Source organism: Heterocephalus glaber, unplaced genomic scaffold (assembly GCF_053883595.1).
Source record: "Heterocephalus glaber isolate CG9 unplaced genomic scaffold, H.glaber_assembly_v1.0 deba00001523, whole genome shotgun sequence".
NCBI classification, from domain to species: domain Eukaryota; kingdom Metazoa; phylum Chordata; class Mammalia; order Rodentia; family Bathyergidae; genus Heterocephalus; species Heterocephalus glaber.
In genome coordinates, this window is record NW_028258327.1 from 21797984 (window position 1) to 21825024 (window position 27041).

A 27041-nucleotide genomic window follows, 5' to 3' on the forward strand; every position below is an offset into this window, starting at 1 on the left:
ATCTTTTAATATGTCACCTTTACTAAATTAATATAATCCAAATTAGTACTGTGTATTCTTTTTACGCATTACACTGTACTAGTTTATCAAGGTCAGAGATAAACACTTCCTCTATTCTGTTTGTCAATGGTGGTACAAGATAACAAAAATTAAGGGCAATCTATTTAGATACAAAACACAAGAGAAATACTTTTTATCAGAAGATTAAACAAATAGATTTGAGACCAACTCAGATGTGGAGTAGTCATAAGATGTGCAATTAGTCATAAGAAACAATGAGCAAACATATTATGGTCTAGAACTTGAAAGTGATAAATTTGAGGGATTTGGGTACAATAGAATGGACCCAGATGAAAGACAAGACAAATGTTCAGGGCCAACCTGGGCAAAAATTCTCTTGTTAAGGCTTATGTGTAAGTTAGAAATTTTGCAAAAGGCTATTCCTTTTTTTTTTTTGAGACAGGGTCTCCCTTTGTAGTTCAGGCTGGCCTTGAACTCACTACGTAGCCCAGGCTGGCCTCGAACTCACAGTGATCCTCCTGCCTCTGCCTCCCAAGTGCTGGGATTACAGGTGTGCAATACCACACCCGGCCTATAAAAAGGCTATTCTTGTAATCATGATTTCTGTAAAACGACATTATTCAGTAGGAAGACGTGATCAGAAATTATTTTTCACTGACTCTAGAGGGTATATACCAGAGTAAGTAATGAGAATCAAATCCTAAAAAGTCCACTAAAATGAAACAGCTGGGTGTGGTGGCACATGCCCAGCACTTGGGAAGCTGAGGCGGGAGGATCGCTGACAGTTCAAGTCCAGCCTGGACTATATAGCAAGACCCTGTCTCAAAAAACTAGAAAGCTTAACATTTTTTAATTAAATCGAACTACTAACTGAAACCCTTTAATATATACCTGAATGACATTTTTCTTTTTCTTTTTTGGTACCGGGGATCAAACTCGGGTCCTTGCACTTGCGCAGCAGGCGGCAAAACCACTGAGCTAAATCCTCGGCCCGGGATGACATTTTTCAAGCAAGCTTGAGAGGTTATTAGACTCTACTAGCCTTCTAATTTACAAATATTTCTGGCTAAAACCTTTTGTTATAGAAATGACCAATACTAGCTAAGATCAGAGACTTTATTAGCTTAATAAGAAATTTACCTTCCAGAGCATATCTGAAACTTTAGTAGAGAACTTACTAGAGACTCAAAAACTTTAAAGGCCTACAGAAACTTGACCACTGTATAATAGATATGCTTGGTTCAGACTGGTTTTAGACAAATTTATATGTCTGGCTTTAGTAACTTTAGTCATAGAAATTCTTTATGCTCTTCCTTACACCAGTCTTCCAGATAAAGTGTAATAGGCTGAAACATACCATTTGGTGCTTTCTAAAATTAGTTCTATTACCAGAAATCCAAAATCCACTGCATTTGGCTTCCTAGTGCAGTGTCCTCTGAACTCATTAACACACCTCATAATCTTTGTTGCTTGCTCAGTGTATGTAAAAGAGCTTTTTGTGATACTAATGGTTTTTTCATCACTTTCCCAGTTAGGATTAGTCTTTATTTGAATCTCAGTCTCCTAGGATAGCCTGCTTATCTTTTGCCAGTCCTTCTTACCTGGAAGTTGATCTTCCTTTCCATCTTTCTTCCCAAAAGCTTGTTTCTGGATCTGCACTATACTGACAAGTGTAATACTTCAAACCAGTAATGACAAACCTTTTAGAGATGAGTTCCCAAACTACAACCCCAAATCCACTTATTTATCACAAAATGCCAACACTGCAATTAAACCTGAATACTGAGGTTTTAGTTTGGAAAAAACTCATACAGCGGGGTGTGGTGGCACACACCTGTAATCCCAGCACTCTGGAGGCTGAGGCAGGGGATTGCCAAGAGTTCAAGGCTTGCCTGTACTATATAGCAAGACCCTGTCTCAACCAAAACAAAAACAAAAACAAAAAAACCCATACATTAACATCTTTTATCTTAAAAACAATATGATGCCATAGGTTTGCCACCACTGCTTTAAACTGAGGGAATATTTCCACTGTCTCAGTTCTTACTCCATCTCATTAGTCCAATATATTTGGATGCATAAAGGGATCAGGTTAAATCCTGAGATTTTCATGAAGTTTCACAGTCCATCTTGGGGCAGAAGAGGATACTGTTTCAATACGAGCATCTTTGGTCTCATTCTCATGAGTCCTGACTTCCTCACCACTAGAATGCTGCTGAGGTCTCAGAATGCCATGTAGCTGAGTTCAGAGTTATAAAATAAGTACTTAGAGCCACCTGTAATGCCAGCACTTGGGAGGCTGAAGCAAGAGGATTGCTGAAAGTTTGAGGTTTTAACTACATAGCGAGACACTATCTCATAAATAAATACTTAATAAAATTTATTTTAAAAAAAGAATGATGAGAAGATGGTTAGCATCAGGTTATTTTGGTTTATTCTTTTGTATAAGGACTAATGCAGAAGGGACTTCATTATCATGCCTATTGGAACTGGCCTGTTTTGGAATTTGGCTGTTGGCTCTATAGTCTTCATGTCTCCAAAGGTCAAATAAACTAAATAAAATAAAATACTTAATTTCATAAAATCTAAAATCAAGTATAGGACACTCCAACCAATTACCCTGATCTGATTGTTGCACATTGTATACTTGTATGAAATGTCACATTGTATCCTCATTAATACGTACAATTACTGGTGTCAAAATAAAAATATACTTTAAAAACATCTACAAATACAATATATTACTACTTCACTCTGATCAGAAAACTTTAGACTTGTCTTTGCTTCCTGACTTTATTAAATATAATCAATGTACATTAAATTGTTATAGTTTATATCTCAATGCTGTCCCCAAAGCCTGATGAACTCATAGGTGGGGCTTTTGGGAAGTAATTGGTTCATTGGGATGTAATACTCATTAGTGGATTTGGCTACTGATGAGCTTATAGCAAAATGTGTGGTTGGGAGGTGGGGCATAGTTGGAAGAGATGAGTCACTGGGGGTATGGCCTGGAAGGGTGTATCTCCCTTCCTGGTTCAGCTCTCTTTTTTTTAACCACTCTTTTACATATTTTGTCTGGAAATGTGTACATCAGTACAGTGAAACTTTAGAGACAATGGATGTCATTAGTTTAGCTATCATTAATTTATTATAAAAGAGACATGGAAATTACATGATGAAAGATTGAAGAACTTCAGTGGAATGGGCAGCATTGTAATGATGCCATTTCAACAGTGATTTACTTCACTCTACATATATTCCAAGAATGTCACCATCTCTAAACAAAAAATAATCCTTGTCATCTAGAACTACTTTGGTGCCTCCAGAATGCCTGCAGTACTTTGCCTTGAGATTTTTCTGGAAGCGTAATGCCTCCTTTGGTGACAATTTCAACTACACTCCTTTCAACCAATACTCAGTAAAACAGCAGGAGAAACTTCCTAAATCCCTGTCCTGCCATGGCTCCTGCCCTGCACCTCAGACTCCACTGTCACCTGGTTCCTCTCTTGACTGTCTCTGTTTCCTGGCCAGACTTCATGTGAGTAGCTCACCTCCAATGTGCTCCTCTGCCATGCCATCCTGACTTGGAACCAGACCAATGGAATGAAACATGAACCAAAATAAACTTATCCTCCCTTTAAATTTTGGGTTTTACATATTTTGTCCCAGCAACAAGGGAAATAACTAAGACAATTGTACATTTTAAAGTACAATTCCAGCACTCAGAAGCCTGAGGCAGGAGGATTGCTGTGAGTTCAAGGCCAGCCTGGGCTACATAGTAGGTCCAAGGCCAGTCTAAACTACATAGCATGACCCTGTCTCAAAAAAACAAAAAATAAAATAACTGTACAATTTCATAAGTTTTTCTATAGATATACACTCATAAACCTATTACTATAATGAAGATAGTGATTATATCCATCACTCCCAAAAATGTCTCTTATATACACATTTTGATTTAGAGCATGAGAAGTTTAGAGTTTATCAGCATATAGAGGGTCTATTTAAATCCATATTATTACTTTTTTTTGAGGTGGGAGCCTTGCTGTGTTCCCCAAGCTGGCCTCAAACTCATAGACTCAAATGATACTTCCACCTGAGCTTCCCAAGTAGCTGGGACTACAGACATACACCACAATACCCAGGAAGCCATACAGTTGGATGAGAACATGAAGGGAGAGAGAGAAAAGGAAAGTGACCCAAGAGTTGAGCCCTGTGGCATGCCAAACTTGGGATACTCCACATTTAGTTCAAATTGTGGAAATTATTTTGTGTTCAGGGATGAAAATAAGGAAACAGATATCTGTTACCAAGGCCAGGTATCATATTTGAAACAAACCATATAAAAAACCAAGGAGGCCTAAAGTGAAATAAGAAAAAAACTAGGATGAGAACTGAGCAAATAATTGCTTGGGGTGGAGGGACTGGAAAGTGCCTTGAAATTTAATGCACAGCACAAAAATTGAAGGAATTGTCTAATGACAACTTTGCAAAATAACACAGGTATCTTTGGGTGAGAATGAGACGAAGTCTTTAGAAAATGTAATAAGGTTTTCTGTCAGACATTGTAGAGAAAACTGAATTGACCATAGACAAGTTACAAGTTTGCTTAGCAATGCTAAAGTGCCTGAAGAAAGTGAAAACTACCAATTTTTTTTTTTTTTTTGGTACCGGGGATCAAACTCGGGTCCTTGTGCTTGCACAGCAGGTGGTGAAACCACTGAGCTAAATCCCCGGCCCAAAAACTACCAATTTTAATACAATTAATCAGCATATTTCTTCATTATTCTGCTGTACTCATCTTCCTGGAAGCAGAAACAAACTGAATTCATCCAAAATTAGGAATAAACTGCCCACAAGGAACACCAGTGATGGGCCAGGAGTACTGAGGTGCCGGTGCGAGTATTAGAATTACTAAACTTGTTTTTTTGTTTATTTGTTTGTTTTTGGTTTGTTTGTTTTTTGAGGCAGGATCTCACTATGTAGTTCAGGCCAAGTCTTGAACTCACTATGTAGCCCAGGCTAGCCTCAAACTCTCTGAGATCCTTCTGCCCTCAGCCTCCCAGGTGCTGGGATTACAGGCTAGCACGACCATGCCTGGCTAGAATTGCTAACCTTGTGATCCAGGCTGATTGGGGGAGGGGAGATAGGGTGTCCTGGCAAACTGCTCCAGATGACAACCGCTCCAAATGACAATGATAGATGTGCCACAGGAGGGCGCTGATGCAAACAAGGTAAAATGAAGTCCTTTCCAATTACAGAATGATTCCACAGAATATTCTGTTGGATGATTGGTTCATCTCTCTCTGAACCTAGAGTGTAAACTCTTTGAAACCAGAAAAACTGTGCCCTTAATCGCTATAAATTCAATGCCCAAGACAATATAATGACATCCACAGAATATTTGTCTTATTGAATGGAATGGAATTCAGTATGTAGAGTGAGCACTGATGATGTAATTTAAAAATTTCCAAAATAGGGCCGGGGATTTAGCTCAGTGGTTTTGCCGCCTGCTGCGCAAGCACAAGGACCCAAGTTCGTCCCCTGGTACCCCCCGCAAAAAAAAATCTCCAAAAGAGATATACAAGAAATCTGAAAAATTAGAAGCTGTTGTGGACTGAATGCTTGTATTCCTCCACTAAATTCACATGTTAAAGTACTCCAAAAAGCAATATAATATAAGCCAGGTGTGGTGCACACTCCTGTAATCCCAGCACTAGGGAGACTGAGGCAGGTGAATGCTGTGAGTTCAAGGCCAATCTGGACTACATAATGAATTCAGAGCCAGCCTGAACTACATAGCGAGACTCTGTCTCAAAAATAAATAAAAAAGAAATTCTTGATTTTGTCTCCACGTATCTGAAAGTAGTTCACATTCTTGAAGAATTTTGTTTGTTTAGTGTTTTTTTTTTAAACAGGCTCTCACTCTGTAGTCCAGGTTGGCCATGAACTCACTGTGTAGCCCAGGCTGACCTCGAATTCATGGTACTCTTCTTGCCTCAGCCTTTTGAGTGATGGGATTACAAGTGTGTGCTACTACACCCAGGCTTGTTTGCTTTAACTTTCATCTGTTTGAGTTATATTATTAGGTTAGATGTGTGATGATTCAGAAATATACTAAGGTTTACCCAGCATGATGACACATGCCTGTGATCTGGGGAGACTGAAGAAGGAGGAGCACAAATTTGAGCCCAGCTTGGGCAACTTAGCAACTGAGTAACCTGTCTCAAAATTTTTTAAAAGGCCTGTAGATGTAGTGCAATGCAAAAGCCTTGGGTTCAATTCCTAGTATAAAAAGGAAATATATATATATATATATATATATATATATATATATAAACATTTGCATTTATTAGTTCATTGAACAAATGTGTACTGAATGGCTTCCATGTATAGATACCATCCAAGGCACTAAAAGTATAGCAGTGAAGACAAAAACCTCTGTCCCTATGGAGCTTATATTTTAGGAAAAGGATAAAGGTACCACATAATAAATTATAAAGTATGTTAGAAAATGAGAACTGATATAAAAATAGATTACGGAACGTGGAAAGTGAGTTTGAAAAGGTAATTACTATTACAGGTATTTTTGTTTGTTTTGTTTTGTTTTATCCTGGGGATAGAACCCAGAGTCTCATGTGTGTAAGTGTGAGCTCTAACACTGAGCTACATTACTGGCCCCACTACTGCAACTTTTTGTTTGTTTGTTTGTTTGTTTTTTGAGACAGGATCTCACTATGCAGTTCAGGCTGGCCTCAAACTCTCTCACTATGTAGACCAGGCAGGCCTCAAACTCACAGCAATCCTCCTGCCTCAGCCTCCTGAGTGCTGGTATTACAGGAGTGCACCACCACACCCACCACGCTATGCAATTTTAAATGTAGTTGGCAGGATAGGTTTCCACAAGAAGGAAGATTAAGCAAAGACTTGCAGAGAATGAGTGATTAAGCCATGGACCTATCTGGGAAAAAGGCACTTCTGTGGCTGTGACATAGAGATAGAAACAAGCATGGTAAGGAAAGAGAGAAAACAAAACATGCAGACATATAAGGCCCTGTGGATCACTGAAAGGGTTTCATTCTGAGTGAATTGGAAACCACTGTGAAAGAAAATACAGAAACTCCAAGTATGAGTCATACACATCAAATATTTGAACCTGACTCCCAGGACCCAGATTGTGACCTCTAAATACCATTTGCTATTTACAGGCACCAAGGTTTACTGAAGAAATGACTGATTACAGATCTGAGGGAAGAAATGTACAAGATGACCTTGTTGCATCTTGCTGCATCCACAGATAGCAAGACAGCAAACTACTAGGGTTTTGTTAAAAAGACTAAGGAGCCGGCTTGAAGAGTCTCCCAGTGTCTAAAGATGGAAAATTTAGCTGGGCACAGTGGCACTCATATGTAATCCTAACACTTGAGAGGCTAAAGCAGGAGGATCGCTGCAAGTTTGAGGCCAGCCTGGGGTACATAGTGAGTTCAAGGGCAGCCTGAACTACATAGTGAGACCCTGCCCCAGAAAACAAACAAAAAAATGGAAAATTTGATGGCTATTAAGAATCATAACTGCAATAGATTGAAATACATAAACCTTGATTTGGAGCATGTGATATCTAAATTGAGATATTGAGTAAGCAATTAGAGAACTCTAGAAATGGAAACAAAGCTTTTGTACATAGGGAGGGGAGGGGGCTTCAGGGGGAATGGAATAAAATAAAATTTAAAAAGTAAAATAAAAAAAGAGAAGTCTAGAGTTGAAGGCCAGCCTGGACTACATAGTGAGACCTTGTCTCAAAAAACAAACAAACAAATTTTAAAAACCAGATGAATTAGAACTTATAAATTGAGAGACTAGAAATATATATATCAACATCTAGCACGTTCTTTGTAACACTGCATCATTTGTAAATGGAAAGCTGGGGTTGTAGATAGGGATATAAGTAGGACATTTGCCTAGCATGTGCAGGCCTCAAACTCTCAATCCTCCTGCCTCAACCTTCCAAGTGCTGAAATTACAGCCATGTGCCACCACACCCATCCAAAGCATTCCATTTTATATTCCAACATATCTCTTTTTTGCGGGGTACCAGGGATCGAACTCAGGTCCTTGCACTGCTTGCACAGCAGGCAGCGAAACCACTGAGCTAAATTCCCGGCCCACCAACATATCTCTTAATAAAATTTCCATTTCTGCCAGGCATGGTGGTGCACACTTGTAATCCCAGCACTTGAGACCAGCCTGGGCTACATAGTGAATTCAAGACCAGACTGAACTACATAGTAAGACCCTGTCTCAAAACCAAAAACCAAAATAAAAACCACAACAAAATGCCATTTCTGTCTTAAGATGCTTTTACCTGAATACAGCATAAGAAAGTCAAAACATCTTTGTACTTAAACATCTTAGCTCTTAGGAAATTCAGTGGTAATGTGAGTAATTGATTTAGTGGCTTCTTTATGTTAAGAACACGAGTTTGTTCCATTTCACCTCTGCAACATTCTATACATTTTTGCCCTTGGGATGATTTCTGTCACAGTCACAGAACAACAGCAATTCCAGACATCATATCCAGCACAATATTAGCTAGAGGAAGGGAGGGAATATGTCTTACTTTTATTTTTTGTCGGGAATGAAAAAATCTCTTTCAGAAATCCCCTACCTCTCATTTATCAGTATTACATTACATATCAATTCCTAACCCACTCATTATAGAGGAAAAGGTGCTGTGTGATTGATGTGGACTGATCACTGGGGGCAATAGAATGAATGTTGGGGAGTCAACTACAGTACTGCTAACACATCATCTTACTCTTCCACCTGAGTCTAAGTGACTCACCGATGTTTTGGAATCATGTCTATAACATACTACTGAGATGTCCACTTTTTGTAGGCAATATGATTAAAACCATTTTTCCAATAAAGATATATCCATCCTAAGATACTGGCACTCTCCATTCTTTGTAATAATGTCACACATTTGCAAGATGTCTCATCAGTCATCCCCCCCCAAAATTTTCTTGGATAAATCTAGCAAACAAAACTCTAGAAAGCTAATTATAGTCATGAATAAAAAAATGTGATTTATCACTTCAACTTTTGTAGCATCTTGGGAAGGTAAGTTTTTAAAATATACATTAAGTACTTCTATCAATTAATACCAGTTTAGCTAGTAGTATTGTCTATCTTTCTAAATAGTCACATCTCAGGAAGTATGATATGCTCAAATACTATGTTGATGTTCATTATAGATTTATGATTAATATTAAAGTTGGCAAATTTAGGTTTTGGTTTTTGTTGTTTTTGGTACTGAGGATCGAATTCCAGTCCTTGCGCTTGCACAGCAGGCGGCGAAACCACTGAGCTAAATCCCCAGCCCTAGTTTAGGGTTATTTATTTATTTATTTATGGGCAGTGAGACAGGATTTCACTGTGTAGTTCAGGCTGGCCTTCAATTCATTCTGTACCTCATACTGGCCTCAAACTCATGGTGATCCTCCTGCCTCAGCCTCCTAAGTACTGGGATTACAGGAGTGCACCACCACACCCAGCTTAACCTTGGCAAATTTGGAAAAGTCCAAATAATAGAAACTGTCTCCTATGCAATTTTCTATTTACATTTTTTTGTTATTTATTTATGAGATGGGGATCTCATTCTGTTGTCCAGACTGGTCCCAAACTCCTGGCCTCAAGCAACCCTCTTCCCTTGGCCTCTTGGGTCACTGGGACTATCCTTCAACATGTACTATCATGCCCGGACTTTTTTTTTTGAGACAAGGTCTTGATAAATAGTTCAGGCTGGCTTGGAACTCACTATGTAGGCCAGGATAGCCTCAAACACAGTGATCTTCCTGCCTCTGCCTCCCCAGTTCTGGGATTACAGGCATGGTTTTTTGTTTTGTTTTTAAAATTTTAGTCAAGTTCTCATTCAATAAAGAATTATCTGAGAAACATAAACCTCCAAAGTAAGTGAAGTACACATTTTTAATTCTTGGCATGAGATTCTGGGGTGTATATAATTTTCTAAAGGCTCTATTTTTTTTTTTTTTTTTTGGTACTGGGGATCGAACTCAGGACCTTGGGCTTTCGAGAGAGGCAGGCATGCTGCCACTGAGCTAATCTCTGGGCCAGAGTCTCTATTTTTAACCTATTTAAAAAGTTAAGTGGTGAGCTTCCTCAAAAGATTTCTGCTGCCAGGGCCAGACTAGGGCTCCAGCAGCAGCAGCCAGATACCTAGGCTGTGCTGAATGGAAAGACCTCAGCACTGGTACCCTTTACATTGCTGAGAGCAGCCTGTCTTGGTTAGATGGTTCAGAATTAAAATTCTCATTGGAATCTCCTGCCACTCGTTTACATGCTGTGTCCAGAGACCTATAGGCCTATCCACAAGAGCATATTATGGTAAATGCTAAATTTGAAGAAGAAACAATCTCTTGCTGATGAAGAATACAGTGGTGAGGATGTCGAACCTCTTACTGGATTTAGATTTGTGCCTAGTGATAAATCAGCATTGGAGCCAATGTTCACTGCAAGATGTGAAAGCCAGGCCTTGCATCCAGATCCTGAGGATAAAGGCTGAGATAGTTAAGTTGAGAAGAGTATGATGTGGAAGCACATGAAAAAGGGCAGGGGGATATACTCACATTAAATCTTGAAGGATTATCCTATTTAACAGCAGAAAGGCAAGCCACATTGGAGAGATTAGGAGAATGCTTTCTCAGTCTGAGCAGCCAGTTTAACATGGCTGGGGTACAGACAGAAGGTTCAATAAGATCATGAAGATAGCATGGAGGCAGATACCACACCAACAGCTGCTGGACAGCTTGAGGATGCAGATATTGATCACTGAAAATTATTTATGCTGCTTTAAAATTCTGTAGGAAACCAGACAAACTCTACTGCTTTGTCACCAGCAGAAGAAACAACAACCTTTATAAACAAAGATGAATTAGCTTAACCAAGGGGGTATCGGTAGGTTATCATTTATATGAAAACCTTCTGTGTCTAGCTACCCTGTGAGTAGGCTGGTAATTCCTGCCTTGCTATATGCATTGTTTATACACTAACAACCCATTGTGGTGAAAATGCACAGGAGCTGGGCAGGAAATAGAAAGGTTGAAATTAAGGTGCCTCTTTGGGGCCTAAAGATACCTTTATCCCTAAAAGAAAAGACAGAGGTCTCAGAAGGATCAGCTTCTGTCATTCTCCACAGGAGCAAAGAGTCTTGGACTAATTTGGGGCCCAGATTAATTAATTCAGACCTCTCTAGATAGTCTCTTGGGAAACATCCAGTTACAGATCCTACCACCGATACAAGTGCTTCTGGCTAGCTTCTGCTTCTCCTGCCCTGTTTTTCCAGTCTGCTTTCTGAGAGCTTCTTAGGTAATATCCTTTAATTTCTCTTAGTTTTCCATAACAGAACACATGAACTGGGATGATGTCCTCAAAGTACTCCTGATGATAACTGTTTTGTTTTTGTAATAGTTTAACAAGTAAATCTAACAGACAGGGTGATAGGGCTAATATAACTGCAAAAATGTTATTGGGAACAGGACAGTTTGCAGATGTAGCCCAACAGTTGCAGTATACTGCTGAGACTTTTGAACAAATAGGATGTATAATGCAAAGAACTAGCCTTACTGTGCCTGAGGACGGGGATCCTGTCCAATCTTTTCTTAATATCTTACAAGGGCCAAGAGAACCCTATACACAGCCTGACTACAGGAAGCTGTGCACATACAAATTCCTCATGCTCAAGCAGCTGACATATTTATTCTCCAACTCACTTATGACAACACTAACCACGACTGTAACAGGCTCTGGCCACCGTGAGGGCCTCTAAAGATTTAAACAATTACATTAAGACTTGCCAGGATATCGGTTCAGAAACTCATAGGGAGTCTGTGTTAGTTCAAGCTATGCTGCTCTTGCAAAATAAGGTAATAATAATAATGCTAAAAATGTTAAATGTTTGAATTGTGGTAAAATGGCACATCTTTGCTGACAAAATAAAACAAATAAATCTAGGATTTCTATTGAAAAAAGTTACAAAAAATATAGGGCTGGGATGTTACTCAGAGCACTTTCCTAGCATGTGTGAGGCACTGGGTTTATCTCCAGCACTGCAGAAAGAATGAAAGAATGAAAGAGGGAGGAGAGAGAGAGAGAGAGAGAGAGAGAGAGAGAGAGAGAGAGAGAGAGAGAGAGAGGCTAGCCAGCTGGGCATGGTGATGCATACCTCTAATCCCAGTACTTTGGGAGACTGAGCTGTGAAGGTCACAATTTTGAGCCGAACCTGGGCAACTTAATGATTTAGCAAGAACTTCAAAATAAAATGTAAAAAGGGCTGGGGATGTAGTTTAAGGCAAAAGCCCTGGGTTTAATCCTAGTACTGAAAAAAAAAAGATATAAAATGTAAATATAAGGATATTAAAATAACCCATAATTCTACCATTTAGAAATGACTATTATAAATTTCTATGTATTTTTTGGGGGGGTGGGTATAGGGATTGAACTTGGGACCTTGCACTTGTGAGGCAGGTGGTGGAACCACTGAGCTAAATCCCCTGCCCTATTTTCTATGTATTTTTATATGCAGATATAAATTTTCATAAAATTTGAGATATACTGTGCTTATTTTGTTACTCTGATTTTTAACTTTAATATGCTATCATAACTTTCAGTGTGGTGTGATACTGCACACCTGTAATCCCAGCACTCCAGAGGCTGAGGCAGGAGGATCTCAAAGAGTTCAAGGCCACCCTGAACTACATAGTGAGACCCTGTCCCAAAACACTAAAAAAAAAAATTTTTTTCAATGTCATTGGAACCTTTGCATTTTATATCGTCTTATTTGCCTTTAACTTCCTTCTTATCTAGCCTAATTCCAGGATTTATCAGTGGCCCTTTCAAGCCATTTTCCCAACTTCCTCATCCTACTGTCTGTCCTCAGCCCTACCTGGCATAATGCTAACTGTGGATCAATCTAACCATTTGCCTTTGCCAGCCTCTCCCCAGTACCATTCAGAGCCTTGCTGCAGAAGTCACACAGCAGAGGTGACTTATGCCACCATAAACCTATCATCTCCAACCCCAGTCAGCCCTCAGTGCTAAAGGCAGCCCTTGTCAGCTTTCTTTTCTGTCTCAAACTTCCTTTCTCCTGCACACCTCTTAACTCCTCCCAGTCCATCTCCACTCTCCCTTCACTTCAGACAATGATCTCACCTTCCTCCACATGGGGAACTTTGAAGTCTTTGGATGACACAATTTCTTTACACCAGGCTTTATACGTATACACTGTTTTTCATCTGTTTCGCTGCACTGGAACGGTGCCTCTCCTCTGGTGAAAGGCAAATTCTTCCTCCAGTGCTTGAATCACATTCTTCACTCATTCAACAAGCATTACCCCATGATTTACTATGTTTATTATGGTTGGCTTAGGTTGCCTTCCAGAAAGATGTATTTCTATCTTAACACTCAGTACCACAGGCTGTGTCCTCACTTGGAACAGGATTGTTGTAAATGTGATTAGTTCAAATAAGGCCACACTGGAGCAGTGTGAGTCCCTGATCCAGTAGGACTTCTGTCCTTATCAACAGATGATCATGCAAAGGCAAACACAAAGAGAATATCATATGACAGTGAAGTAAAAGACTAGAGTTACACAACTGCCATGAAGAAATGCCAACATTCCCAAATATCACCAGAAGCTAGTAAGAGGCAAGGAAGGTTTCAGAGAAAGTATGGCTCTACCAACCCTGCTATCAAACTTCTAGCCTCCAGATCTATGAGATAATAAATTGCTGTTGTTTTAAGCCATTCAGTTTCTGTTCTTTGTTATGGGAGCTCTAGGAAACTAATGCCCTACTCTAGACAGAAAACAGTAAACAAAAAGCTGGGCATAGTGGTGCATGCCTGTAATCTCAGCACTTGGGGTCCTGAGGCAGGTGAATCACTGCAAGTTCAAGGTCAGCCTGGGCTACATATAGCAAGACCCTGTCTTAAAAACAAAAGCAAATCCCTTATCTTTGGGTTCCCTTCTAGTACACAGGTTATCCCTCATTCTTCTTTTACAGATGCATTTCTTGAAAGCATCATCTAACACTTGTCTTTGTGTGCTCACCTGTTGTAGCCCACTGCATTCTCATGTTTGCCTCTACCACTCTAGTGAATTCACTCTTGCTAAGATCAACAGATGATCTCCTGTTCTCAAATCCAACAGAACCTTGCGTATCCTTCTTGCTTGACCTGTCAGCTGCACTGGGCTATGTCAGCCACTTCTTCCTTCTTCAAATCTCCTTTTCCTTTTGTGTGTATAAAACATCCTTTTCTATATTTTGTCAGTGTTTTGTTACTGTTCCTTCTTAGACTTTTTTTCTGTTTTTAGATGAGGCCTTGCTTTATATCTTTCCAGAGATTTAGATTTGTATATCCTACTACTGTGAACATTACTAAGGTGTTTCTTATATATATATATATATATATATATATATATATATATCTGAAGGACAATTTTTTAATAGTTATTACATTTATTTATTTAGTTAGTTATGTTTGCTTAAATTCTTTTTTTAATTTTAATTCTTTTATTGATACATTTTAGGTGTACAACACAATTACATTTCTCATTGGGAATTTGTACCTTTACATGATCCATCTTGGTAAGGACAATATTTTTTATTCCTCTCTCCATTCCAGTTATTTCTTCAGTATTCCCAATATCAGATGACATTTCCATTCCTCTGATTGCCAAAGTCATGTCTTGGGCTCATTCTTAACTCCTCTTTCCTTTACCCACTTTGGACCGAGAAATATATACATCTGTCAGCTATCAGTCTATATACAATCTGTCTACATACAGTCTGTCTATATACAATCTGTCAGTCTGTATCTTTCTCGAAACCATTCACCTTTCATCACTCTCAAGGCTACTTTCTTTAGTCTCAGCCACCATCCTTTTCTGTCTCAATTATCACACTGACCTTTTGCTTCCTGTATTGTTCTCAGGGGTCGATTCCTGGACAGATGACCTGCACATTCACCCTAGGTCCTACACTGAAAAAGACCTCTGGCCTAGTTTTAAATTCTGTTGTTGCCATCTTGAAATTCTTAATTTTTTTCCCAGGGATTGAACTCAGAACCTTGTGCTTGCCAGGCAGGCGTGGCACCACTGAGCTACATCTCCAGCCAATAATTTTATCATTATACTTGTATTGTGCAAGTGAAGTCCAATGAGACAATAGAATATGTGTGTGTACAAAATAGATACAATGTGTGTCTGCCATTTTCTGTTCTCATTTACATAAGTTAGCCACAGTGATTCATGAACACAGAATTCCAATGGACCCACTATGTAGGGGCATTCAGTGAGGCACAACATGAGCACAAAATAACTATGCTCAATCTAATTAAACATAGAAAGGCCAGGCTTTCCATTGAGGAAATAGAACTTGCTTTGAAGGCAGAAAGAGGAAAATGGCATTCTAAGAAACATCTATGGCCTCAGGCTACTATGATAGCCTTTTTGTTCATGTTACATTCCTGTATTAGCTAACTAGACGAAGCAACCTTTAAATTCCATTCAGTCCTTCCTTATTCATAATTAAACTAAAGATAGAGCATGTTGTGGGTTTTTTTTGGTACTGGGGATTGAACTCAGGACCTTGTGCTTTTGAGGCAGTCGTGGAATCACTGAGCTAAATCCCCAGCCTAGAGCATATTGATAGAACATACACCTATCAAGAAGTGAAACAAAACAGTTGAGTTGGTTTTCTGCAGTTTCCATTGTTGTAAGAGGATAAAATATATGTACCAGCTACAAAATATAAATTGTGTTGTTTTAGTGATTCTTCATATATGTTAAATGTTCTTACATTTCCATTTAAAACTACCATCGCACAATATAAAGATGAAAGGTACAGTTCACACTAATAATTATAACAATCAATTTTCCTTTACTCAGAATGACATTAAATAACAAATAGAGAACACCATGGAAAGTCTAGAAAGAGACCACAAAAGAATGATGAAAGCTTTATGTTTTAGTAGATTTAATGCTATGTTTTTCCTATGTTTTGAACAAGAAGCTCTACGTATTCATTTTGTACCAGGCCTGCAAAGTATGAGCCACCTCAGGGTGCTCTTCACCAATCTATACTATAGCAAAATGAACTGAATTGTAAGTACTGCTGTCATTTTCTTATTTAAAGCACTTTGGGGACTTGCTCTGTCCATACCTTAAAGTTGGATTTTGCTCAAGGATGCTCAAGAGAAGAGAGAGATATGAAGTCCAGTCTGTATTCCTCCTGTTCCACTTTACACCTTGAGGGTGCAGTACTGACCTCAGACCAAAGAAGAGAGGCCCCTGCTAAAGGCCCCTTACTTTATACTAGTTTATCTGGACTTCAAAGCCATGCTAATCAACTTGGGATCTTGTTGAATTACAAATTCTTATTTGGTTGGTCTGGGATAAAGTCTGAGGTTCTGCATTTTTGCAAGCCCTAGTGATGCTTATGCTATTGGCCCATGGATCACATTTTCAGTAGTAACAAGGCTTTAGAGCACATGCTCTTGGGCTCCTCAGGCCATGAAATTTGCATATAAAAAAGTCCATTCTGCCAGGAATGGTGGTCCAAGCCTGTAATCCTAGCACTAGAGAGGCTGAGGCAGGCGGATCGCCACATATTCAAGGCCAGCCTGAGATACATAGTAAGTTCAAGGCCAGCCTGAACAACATAGTGAGACCCTGTCTCAAAAAAAAAAAAAAAAGCCCATTCCAAGGTTAGGGATGTAGCTGAGTGGATGTAGTTCAGTGGTAGAGCACTTGCCTAGTATCCACAAGGCCCTGGGTTTGGTCCCCAACCCCACCAAAAAAACCCCCACAAAAAACCTTGTAGTTCAGGTACGCAGGACAGAACTATGGAATTCTTGCCCAAACAGTTATGAATCCACTTCTGTTTGCTGGGAGAAGGGAGAATAGAGAAGAGGGTATTGTGAATATAACTTGGACTATCCTAAATGGGCTGTGTCCCCAGATGTGTATGTATAAGTTGTATAGGAATAGGTCCAGTTGTATTTGTATATATCATTTTTGGATAGGATGGAGTTGGGGCTGGAAAGAGAAGGAGAACAGGCTTGAAGTCATGTACATTCTGAGTCCAAGAATTCTAAATCAGAACCTAGTCTTCCCAGTCATTTTGTACTTGTAAATGTCAAGGTAGGAGAATAGAACATATTTTATGTAATAGTTAGATTGACCTGAAATTTTTAATATTTAGACTTCCAGTATGTATGCTTTCTTTTGTACTCTTCCCCTAGGCTGTGCTAAACATAGCGGCAGATGTGTAAGCTTCATCCACTTTGAGGAAGGGGCATCTTCTTTCGATAAAGCTACCTTCTCTTGCACCTTCTACTGTCCAAGGCTTGGTCTTAGCAGTCTCTAAGCCATGTCTCCCCAAGAGAATGCTTGTTTCCAATTCATACAAAGGCTCACTGTTGGCTATTAAGAGAGAGACAGATTGGGCTGGGGATTTAGCTCAGTGGTTCCGCCACCTGCCTTACAAGCACAAGGACCTGAGTTCGATCCCCGGTACCAAAAAAAAAAAAAAAGAAGTAAAACTGAGAATGAGCTAGAAAATATAAGAATGCACATGGTAAAAGTGTTATGAAATATGGCCATATAGTTGTGGTCTTATGAAATGTATCTTTTTCTTTGAGCAATGGTCAAAAAAGGTAAAAGCCTCAACTGTAGATGATGACAAGGCCTTCCTGAGTTTCTCTTTCCCTAGCCCTTCACTTAGATAATGGCAATTGGTCTGAGAGTGTGTGTGTGTGTGTGTGTGTGTGTGTGTGCATGCACACATGTGTGCATGCACACATGTGTGCTCTGTCAGGTTAGATATCAGAGTTTATGCTGATTTTAATCAAATGAACTAATCTTTTTTATTCTATGTGACAGCTTACATGACATTATAATTATATTTTTCATGAAAGAATCCATTATTCACACTTTGGGCAATTAATTTTTTAACACCTTTTTCAAATTCTCCCATAGCTTTTAGTCTCTTCCTATTCTCTATTCCAGTTAAGTTTATAAGATATTTTTTAAAATTCAAATGTGTCAGTATTTCTGTATTTATTCATGTGGTGCATAAAATAATCAGAATTGAGAAGAAAACACAGCAATCATGTGCCTATCATTTAAATTTGTTTTGATTTTTGTTGTTTTGAGATAGGGTCTCAAGTTGTCCACTGTGAACTTACTATGTAGTCCAGAATGGCCTCAAACTCATGGTGATTCTCCTGCCTCAGCCTCCTGAGTGCTGGGAATATAGGCATGCACCTCCATGCCTGGCTCCTTTTTAAAATTTATGTTATGATACTTCATAAGTTTTTATTTCTTATTGAAATGTAATGATTACCCATTTACTTTCTTTTTTTTTTCATCCTCAGTCTTTTCCTCATTTACTTTCATTTTATCTTTTTCAAAGAATAAATGTGTACGGTTATAAATTTGCCTTTAAGTGCAGCTTTGGCTACAGTCTATACTTTTGCTGTAAAATTGATGCTGAAATCTGTCTTTAGAATTAGGCTATACTCTGTAATTACTCTGTCATACTTTATTTTTGGTCTGTGGAAGACTGACTTATCAAAATCTGACTTTAGAAGAATTCCTAGCAGCTGTAGTCCCAGAGCTCAGAAGGCTGAGGCAAGAGGATTGCTATGAGTTCAGGCCCATCCTGGACTACATAGTAAGACCCTGTTTAAAAAAAAAAATTCCTGGCATCTGTGATCTTGTGTGCAACCAATGATCATAAGGTCATCTAGATTAGCATCATCTTTAATCAGAATAATATGTCAGTAACATGGAAAAAAGTTTTCAATTAAGCTTGGCATGTTGGTGCACACCTGTAATCCCAGCAGTCAGGAAGCTGAGGCAGGAGGACACTTCGAGTTCCCATTTGCTAGGCAATTTAATAGACTGCATTAGCTAGGCAACTTTCAGAAGAATGTTACATCCATTTGTAGCCAACAAATGTTATTAAACTGTATATAATATGGGATTCATAAAATTTTAAACAATATGAAGCAGACTAATTGGAATGAGGTTATATCATTATTATTTTATATATTGACATCCATAACATTAAATGAAATAATTTTTAATAAATATTATTACTTTGATTCTACTTAACCCATGGATCTCATCAGAAAAAAAGCTTTGGGGAAAAAAAGAAAAATATGCTTGTGTTTAATTCAGTAGTAGAATGCTTGCCTAACATGCATGAGGCTGAGGCCCTGGGTTCAATCCCCTGACCACAAAAAAAGAATGAAACTCAAATTTTTAGGAATTACTTACATCCTCTCAGAATGAGGTTAAGCAGAATATCAAATCTGTCACCAACAGAGCAGGGTGTAATGGCACATGACTGTAATGCCAGCACTTTGGGGGGCTGAGACAGGAGGGTTGTAAATTAAAGACCATCCTGAGTGACTTAGCAACATCCTGTCCCAAAATAAAAAATAAAAAGAGCTGGGATGTAGCTTAGGGCAAAGGTCTTGGATTTAATGCCCAGTACCAAAAAACAAAACAAACATTTTAAAAAATCAAATTGCCACATACATTTTTCTAGGAGGAAAAAATTCCTAAAGTATGTATAAACATACATGGTAAATCATCTTTAGATATTAAAATAGTATGAAGCAAAGAAAACATGGCACATTACTCAGAAAATACCTTGCTTTTCCATAGGTTCTAATGGTGAATATCTACTTAATATGGCAAATTTGTAGCTGAATGCTTTGTAGAAGCAACCTAGTGTACTAGAAAATTTTTATACTTCTATGCTAGTGTCAAAAGTTTAGGAGCCAGGGGCCAGGGATTTAGCTCAGTGGTTTCGCTGCCTGCTGCACAAGCACAAGGACCCGAGTTCGATCCCCAGTACCAAAAAAAAGAATAAAAACATTTAACACCATTCTAAAATTATGAGAAATGGAAAAATGGAAGCAAAGTCTTTGTAAATAGGGAAGGGTGGAGGAGGTGAAGGGAGGGCTAGGAATGGGGAAAAAATAAGAACCAAGATGCATCATGTAAAAGTACAAGTTCCCAATGAGAAATGTAAATGTGTTGTATACCTAAAATGTACCAATAAAAGAATTAAAAAAAAAAAGTTTAGGAGCCAGGCATGATGATGCACACCTGTAATCCTAGCACTTAGGAGGCTGAGGCAGGAGGATTGCCATGAGTTTGAGGCCAGCCTGGGCTATGTAGTGAGTTCAAGGCCAGGCTGAGCTACATAATGAGACCTTGTCTCAAAAAAATTTTAATTAATTAAAATAAATAAAACTAAAGTATCAAGTTTATTTTTGTCTTATACAAGTTCATCCTGTGATTGTGATTCTCATCTTGCCCTTGGTTTTGACTGAGTATTGATTTTAATACTTCTCTGGTATTTGTCCCAAATATCTTTTAATTGAAATTATATTTTTCTTGTTTTGTTTAGTTTTATTTTGTTTTGTTTGAGACAAGTTCTAATTATGCATTTCAGGCTGGCCTTGAACGCACTACATAGACCAAGCTGGCCTCAAACTCACGTTGAAATTTGTGCCTCAGCCTCTTCAGTGCTGAAATTACAAGTGTGTACCAACACTCCCTGCTGCAATTCTATTTTGATCTTTGATATATTTTGGGGGATTCAAGTATACTTAGGAGAATTGAGCCTGGCATGGTAGCACATGCCTGTAATACCAACACTTGGGAGGCTGAGACAGGAAGATCACTGCGAGTTCAAGGCCAGCCTAGGCTACATAGTGAGTTCAAGGCCAGCCTGAACAACACCAAGACCCTGTCTCAAAACACACACCACTAAAAAAGAATAATTTTATTTTAATTATTAAAATTCAAATTGAAAGCTGGGCTTACTTCTACACACCTATAACCCCAGTTACTCAGGAGGCTGAAAGGCAGGAGGATTACAACTTTGAGCTCAATTTGGGCAAAATAATATGATCCTATCTCAAAATAAAAAATTAAATGGACTGGCAATATAGCTCAATATAAAGGCCTGAGTTTAATCCCCAGTACAAGAGAAAATAAATAAATAAATAAATGTCAGATTAAATGTTTTAACTGGGCCATAGTTTTTAACTAATTGTTTTTGTTTGTTTGTTTCATTTTTTGAGACAGTGTCTTACTATGTAGTTCAGACTAACCTTGAACTCACTACATAGCCCAAGCTGTCCTCAAACTCGTAGTGATCCTCTTCCCTCAATCTCCCAAGTGCTGAGATTGCTTGCAGGTGTGTGATATCACACCTGGCTTTAACTAACCTTTTCTAGTTAATTTATAGTAATGTTAAACTGAATTTAGAAAATTTGGGTATTTGGTTTTGCTTTTCAAAATTTAGTGAAGGTTTTTTGTGGCCTAGAACATGATGGTTTTCAGTGTTCTATAAATGCTTGAAAAGTTTTATTCTCTGTAAGATATCAAGTTCAACGCATATACTACTTTAAACATATGAATTAAATCATTCATTATTTCTATTCTTGTTTACCTCTCTGCCTCCCCCAGCAAAATGCTACATTAAAATCTTTTTATTTATTTATTTATTTTAAAGACAGAGTCTCACTATATAGTTCAGGTTGGCCTTGAACTCACTATGTAGCCAAGATTGGCCTTGAACTCATGACACTCCTCCTCTCTCAGCCTCCCAAGTGCTGGGATTACAGGAGTGTGCCACCATGTGAGACAACATTGAAATCTTTTACAGCAGTTTTGTTCCTTCCCATCCCTGTAGTTATTGTTCCTATTACTACCTCTTCAAATTTCATAAGGGATTTTGAATATTTTTAGACTTTAAGGTTCATATTTGTAGTCATTTTTCCTTATCAACATTTATGCAAAGTAAATGTATACATAATTGAATTCATATTGTGAAAGTGTTATTATTCATTTAATTACATGTAAATTTTCCCATATAAAATTGCTAATTTAACAATAAATTTAGATGATTGCCCAAATAATGAAAAAAAGTCCATTAAAATGTGTTTATTTGGGCATACCATGATCATACATGCCTATAATGCCAGTCACTTGGGAGGCTGAGGCAAGAGGATTTTCAGTTTGAGGCCATCCTGGGCAACTTAGGGACATTCTGTCTCGAAATATAAAAAGGGCTAGGGGGCCCTGGGATTTAGCTCAGTGGTTTCGCTGTCTGCTGTGCAAATACAAGGACCTGAATTCAATCTCCAGCACCAATAAACAAATAAATAAATAAATAAATAAATAAATAAATAAATAGGGCTAGGATGAAAGTCAATGCATGGGCCAGGGATTTAGCTCAGTGGTTCCACCGCTTGCCTCGAAAGCACAAGATCCCAAGTTCGATCCCCAGTACCAAAAAGAAAAAAGAAAGTCAATGCAAAGGCCCTAATTTAAATCCCTAGTACCAAAAAACTGTATTTATTTAAGAGAAATATTGAAGGTTTATCATTATGAAATAAGTTGTGAGGGTAAAGAGAATTTAAAAACAATCGAACTAGGGAGGCTGAAGTAGGAAGATTTTTCATGCCAACTGGGCTACATAGTGAGTTCAAGGCCAGCCTGAACTATATAGCAAGATTTTGTCTCAAAAAACAAAACAAATGAGACTTCTGGGAAGATGGCAGAGTGGTGAACAGCAGAGAAACAGCCTCTCCAAGATTTGGTGTCCACACGCCAGAATATAGCAATGTGAGGAAGAGAAGGAGAGAAATGAATCCTCAGAACCCAGCAACGATCTGAAGTAGGAATTGAAGCCCACAAGGGATAAGAAAGAGACCTCAATGCAGAAGAAGGAGGTGGCAAGCAACACTTTCTCTGAGGCTTGACTCACTGTGTTGGAGGGGCAGCTCAAACCTGCAGATGCACAGAGACTACTGGCAACCCCAGAGGTTTCCATGGGAAAATGCACCAGTGGAATGGAGCAGTGGACACAGCAGACACAGCCGTGGCTGATGAGTTATTCAGGTTCAGATGCCAGCCAGGAGAGGATAATTGGCTGGTAGCCATCTTAGAGAGGGGCCAACTGAGCTTAGAACTCAGAGCAGCTGTGGGCTGGCTTCATCTAGTGGCTCCCCATGTCAGGATGAGGCAGAACTGAGTTCAAGTCAGCAGGAGGACAAGGAGCTGAGTTGAAGGTGGCAAGAGGCAAAAGAGTGTTGCAAGCTGAACAAATCAGGTTCCAGCGTCACAGCCAGAAACCATCCTGAACTTCAGTGGAACTAAAGATGCAGGCTTGCTGGTATTATCCACTACCCTGCCATAAATCTACAGCTGGCTTTCTGGGATTAATCAACATAGATCTGGGCTCTGCCCACTCTGTCTACCAGTGACACAGAGACATGCCCTGAAATGAACTTTGTTTTTCTTCTTTCTCCTTTCCTAGTTTTGTTTTTGTTTTGTATTTTTTTCTTCTCTTTTTTCTTGATTATTCTTATTTTTATATGAGTGTGAACATTGTCTCTAGTTTCTTTTGTTGTTGTTGTTTTGTTGTTGTTGTTGTTGTTTTGTTCTTGTTTTTATTTCTTCCTTCTCTCTTTCCCTTCTGTCTTCTTCACTAGTTTCCCAAAGTTTGTATAATCTTCCATTGTCCTCCACCCTTGCTTCTAATCCCTTCCTCTTCTTCTATTTCTCTATTTTTTCTTTCTAAACCCTTTTAAATTTTTTCCCCTGAGGATAACATTGCTATATTGAGGGCATATTTACTGTATACAATTTTCTGGTTCATTTTAGATTTTGTTATATTAACCACAAATATAGTTCATATGGTTAAAAGTGCCAAATTAATAGTTACCACAGTTTTTCATTTACTAGGTTGTGTTTGATGCCATTGTTATTGCTGATTATACTAGTTTAGCCAAGATTATATAATTGTTTTAATCAGTCATTCTTCCTGGGATGCCAAGACTGAGATTGCCTAAGGGTCATAAACAATACTATAGGCCAGTACCAAAGAACCAGAGGCTAGCCCAAATTGGCAGCAACTTCTCATCCCCAATAAATTGAAGAAGTAAGATCTTGCAACAGACTCAAAACTCAAAATCCAGCTATACCTGGAACACATTTTAGAGAAGTAGTTATTTCCTAAGGGTTCTCAATACTAGCAATAAAGCTACCTGCAATAAGCAATTTACAAGCATCAACCCAAGAATTAAACTTTAAAAAAAAAACAGAAAATGAGAGAACACTTAAACAAGATGCAACCCCAGATTTCCAGCTCACCAAAGGCAGATGCAGGGGGCAATGAGGTGGAAAAATTCAAAAGCCACCCACCTGGACTCTCTGAAGTGGTAACAGCAGGGGTAACAAAGAAGAATGAAGCACTAGAAAAAAAAATCAGAAATAAATTCCTCAGATAACTACAGAGATAGTGACCATAATGAAAGACATGGTTAGTGACTGCAGAGCAGATACAGATTTTAAAAAAAAAAAAAAAAAAAAAAGGGAGCTCAGGAAAATGATGGAACCCATGAACACCCAACATAGGAAAGAAATAGAATCCATGAAACACCTTCAAACAGATATCCAGGAAATTAAAAATTCCATTGAAATTATATGTAGAAGGGTGAGCCAATATAAGGACAGAATATCAGGTGTAGAAGATAGGATTGTGGTTAGTGATCATAAAAAGAAAGCTTCTTAAAAATAGCACAAGACCATGAAAAAAATCAATTCAACAGCTGCTAGATGATGCAAAGAAGAATAACATAAAATTGATCAGAGTCAATGAAAAAGCAGGAGATAGCACAAATGACATGAAAAACCTATTCACAGAAGTAATGACAGAAAACTACCCAAGTAGGGAAAAAGAATTTGAGATACAGATAAGTGAGTTATATAGAACTCCAATTAGCCAGATTTAAAAAATCTACACCAAAGCATATAATAGTCAAGATTCCAGATATTCAACACAAGAACAGAATATTAAAAGTTTTCAGAGAAAAGAAACAAATCACAAACAAAAGAAAGACCATCAGAATCACAGCAGCCTTCTCAACATATACCCTTAAGTCAAGGAGAGCTTGGAGTGAAGTATTTCAAACTCAAAAAGAAAACAAGCTCCATCCCAGATTGATATACCTTGCAAAACTATCTTTCAAAAAAAGTTTTTTTATGGCTCTTTTCATTTATTTATTTGCATGAAGAGATTTATTGCATGAAGAGGTTACACTAGTTCAAGTGAAAGCAGATCACAAATGTTTACATTATGCAAGCTGTGAGGTTTTTAAACTTGTGACAAGAGAAAGAAGGGACATTCTACTCATTGCAAGGACATCTTCACTTAATCTTCAATGAGACACAAGCACTTAAAACCCATGAACCTTCAACTGATGGTCCTTAACCAGTCCAGTCTCTACCAGTAACTGGCATATGTTCTTGCAATGGTCATCCTGGAGCTGGATTACTGCTCCATATTCTGGATACTCAATTACAGTACCATTGCATGCAAATTTCTTCTTAAAAGTCTTCACCAGTTTCTTTTTATCATAATCACCAGTGATTCCATGGACAATGGTAAAGCCCTTCCTGCTGTTTCTTTGTTGGATTTTTATGTGGATATAATCCTCATTGCCAGCAAGAAGCAGGTCATCATCCTTACTTGCATCAGTGAAGGGGCTGAAAGAATGAAGGTTCTGGATTGTGGATATACAATATTATTCCTCCTCCTCAGTGGAAATGGCTGGCAGAAGGTGGCTGCAGGAGAAGGTGGACAGTGGGGTCAGATCACCAAGAAGAAGAGGACTCAAGGGGGATGCATCTGAGTCCTCAGGAGTGGCTTAGTGACTGGAGCCTATCTTTCAAAATTAAGAGAAATATGGAGAAATAAGATACTTCCATGACAAAGAACACATGCAGAAATTCATGACCACCAAATCAGCACTTCAAAATGTTCTGAAGAATATTCTAGAAAAAGACAATGAAGACAACAATTCCAAGAATCCCAATGAATGAATACACCAGGCAAGGCAAGCAATTAAACAGAAGGGAAAGAAAAGGAACCAAGAACAGGAAAATAATATGACAATAAGGCAATACATATCAGTTATAACCGTCAATGGTCTCAATTCACCAATCAAAAGAAAGAGACTGACAGAATGGAACAAGAAACAAGGTCCAACAATATGCTGCATATAGGAAACACATTTAACTCAAAAAGAAATTCACAGACTGAAAGTCAAAGGGTGGAAAACAATACTCCATGTGACAGAAACCAAAAAAAAAAAAAAAGCATCCGTGACTATTTTATTGGCAGAGAAAATGGATTTCAAGCCAAGACTGATTGAGACAAAGAAAGTCACTACATCCTTTTTGTTTTGTTTTGTTCATTTGTTTTGAGATAGAGTATCACTATGTAGTTCAGACTGGAACTCACTTTGTAACCCAGGCTGGCTTTGAGCTCACAGCAATCCTCCTGCCTCAGCCTCCTGAGTGTTGGGATTACAGGCATGCACCACCACTCTTGCCTGTCACTACATCCCTGTAAAGCAAACAATCCAAGAAGCAGAGATAATATAAATATATATGCACTAAATATCAGTACACCCAAATATATAAAACAAATATTAATGGACATGAAAAATCAACTAATCACTAATACAGTTGTAATGGAGGACCTCAATACCCCACTGTCACACATAAACAGATCAGCCAAGCCTAAAATCAACAAAGAAGTATCAGAACTGAACCAAAGTTTTGAACAAATGGGCTTAATAGATGTCTACAGAGTGCTCCACCCTATGACATTAGAACACACACACTTCTCAGCTGCACCCAAGACATTCCTCAAAAAAGATCACATATGAGCTCATAGAACATGGTTAAGTAAATGCAAAGGAGTTCAAATTATCCCATGAATATTATCAGACCATAATGCAGTGCAATAAAATTGGAAATCAATTTGCAAAAGAAACCACAAGAATGAGGGGAGGGGACTTGAGGAGGGGAATGGGATAAAATAAAATATAATTCATTTTTTAAA

At 38.4% G+C, this 27041-nt stretch overlaps 3 pseudogenes; 1 reads left to right on the forward strand and 2 right to left on the reverse strand.

Moving 5' to 3' along the window:
* Nucleotides 1-3244: 3244 nt before the first annotated feature.
* On the reverse strand, nt 3245-3481 carry LOC110344993 (10 kDa heat shock protein, mitochondrial pseudogene; annotated as a pseudogene).
* A 2673-nt stretch (nt 3482-6154) lies between these two features.
* Nucleotides 6155-10873, forward strand: LOC101706433 (methylosome subunit pICln-like; annotated as a pseudogene).
* A 14495-nt stretch (nt 10874-25368) lies between these two features.
* LOC106010691 (eukaryotic translation initiation factor 1 pseudogene) lies at nt 25369-25710 on the reverse strand (annotated as a pseudogene).
* Between the last annotated feature and the right edge of the window lie 1331 nt (nt 25711-27041).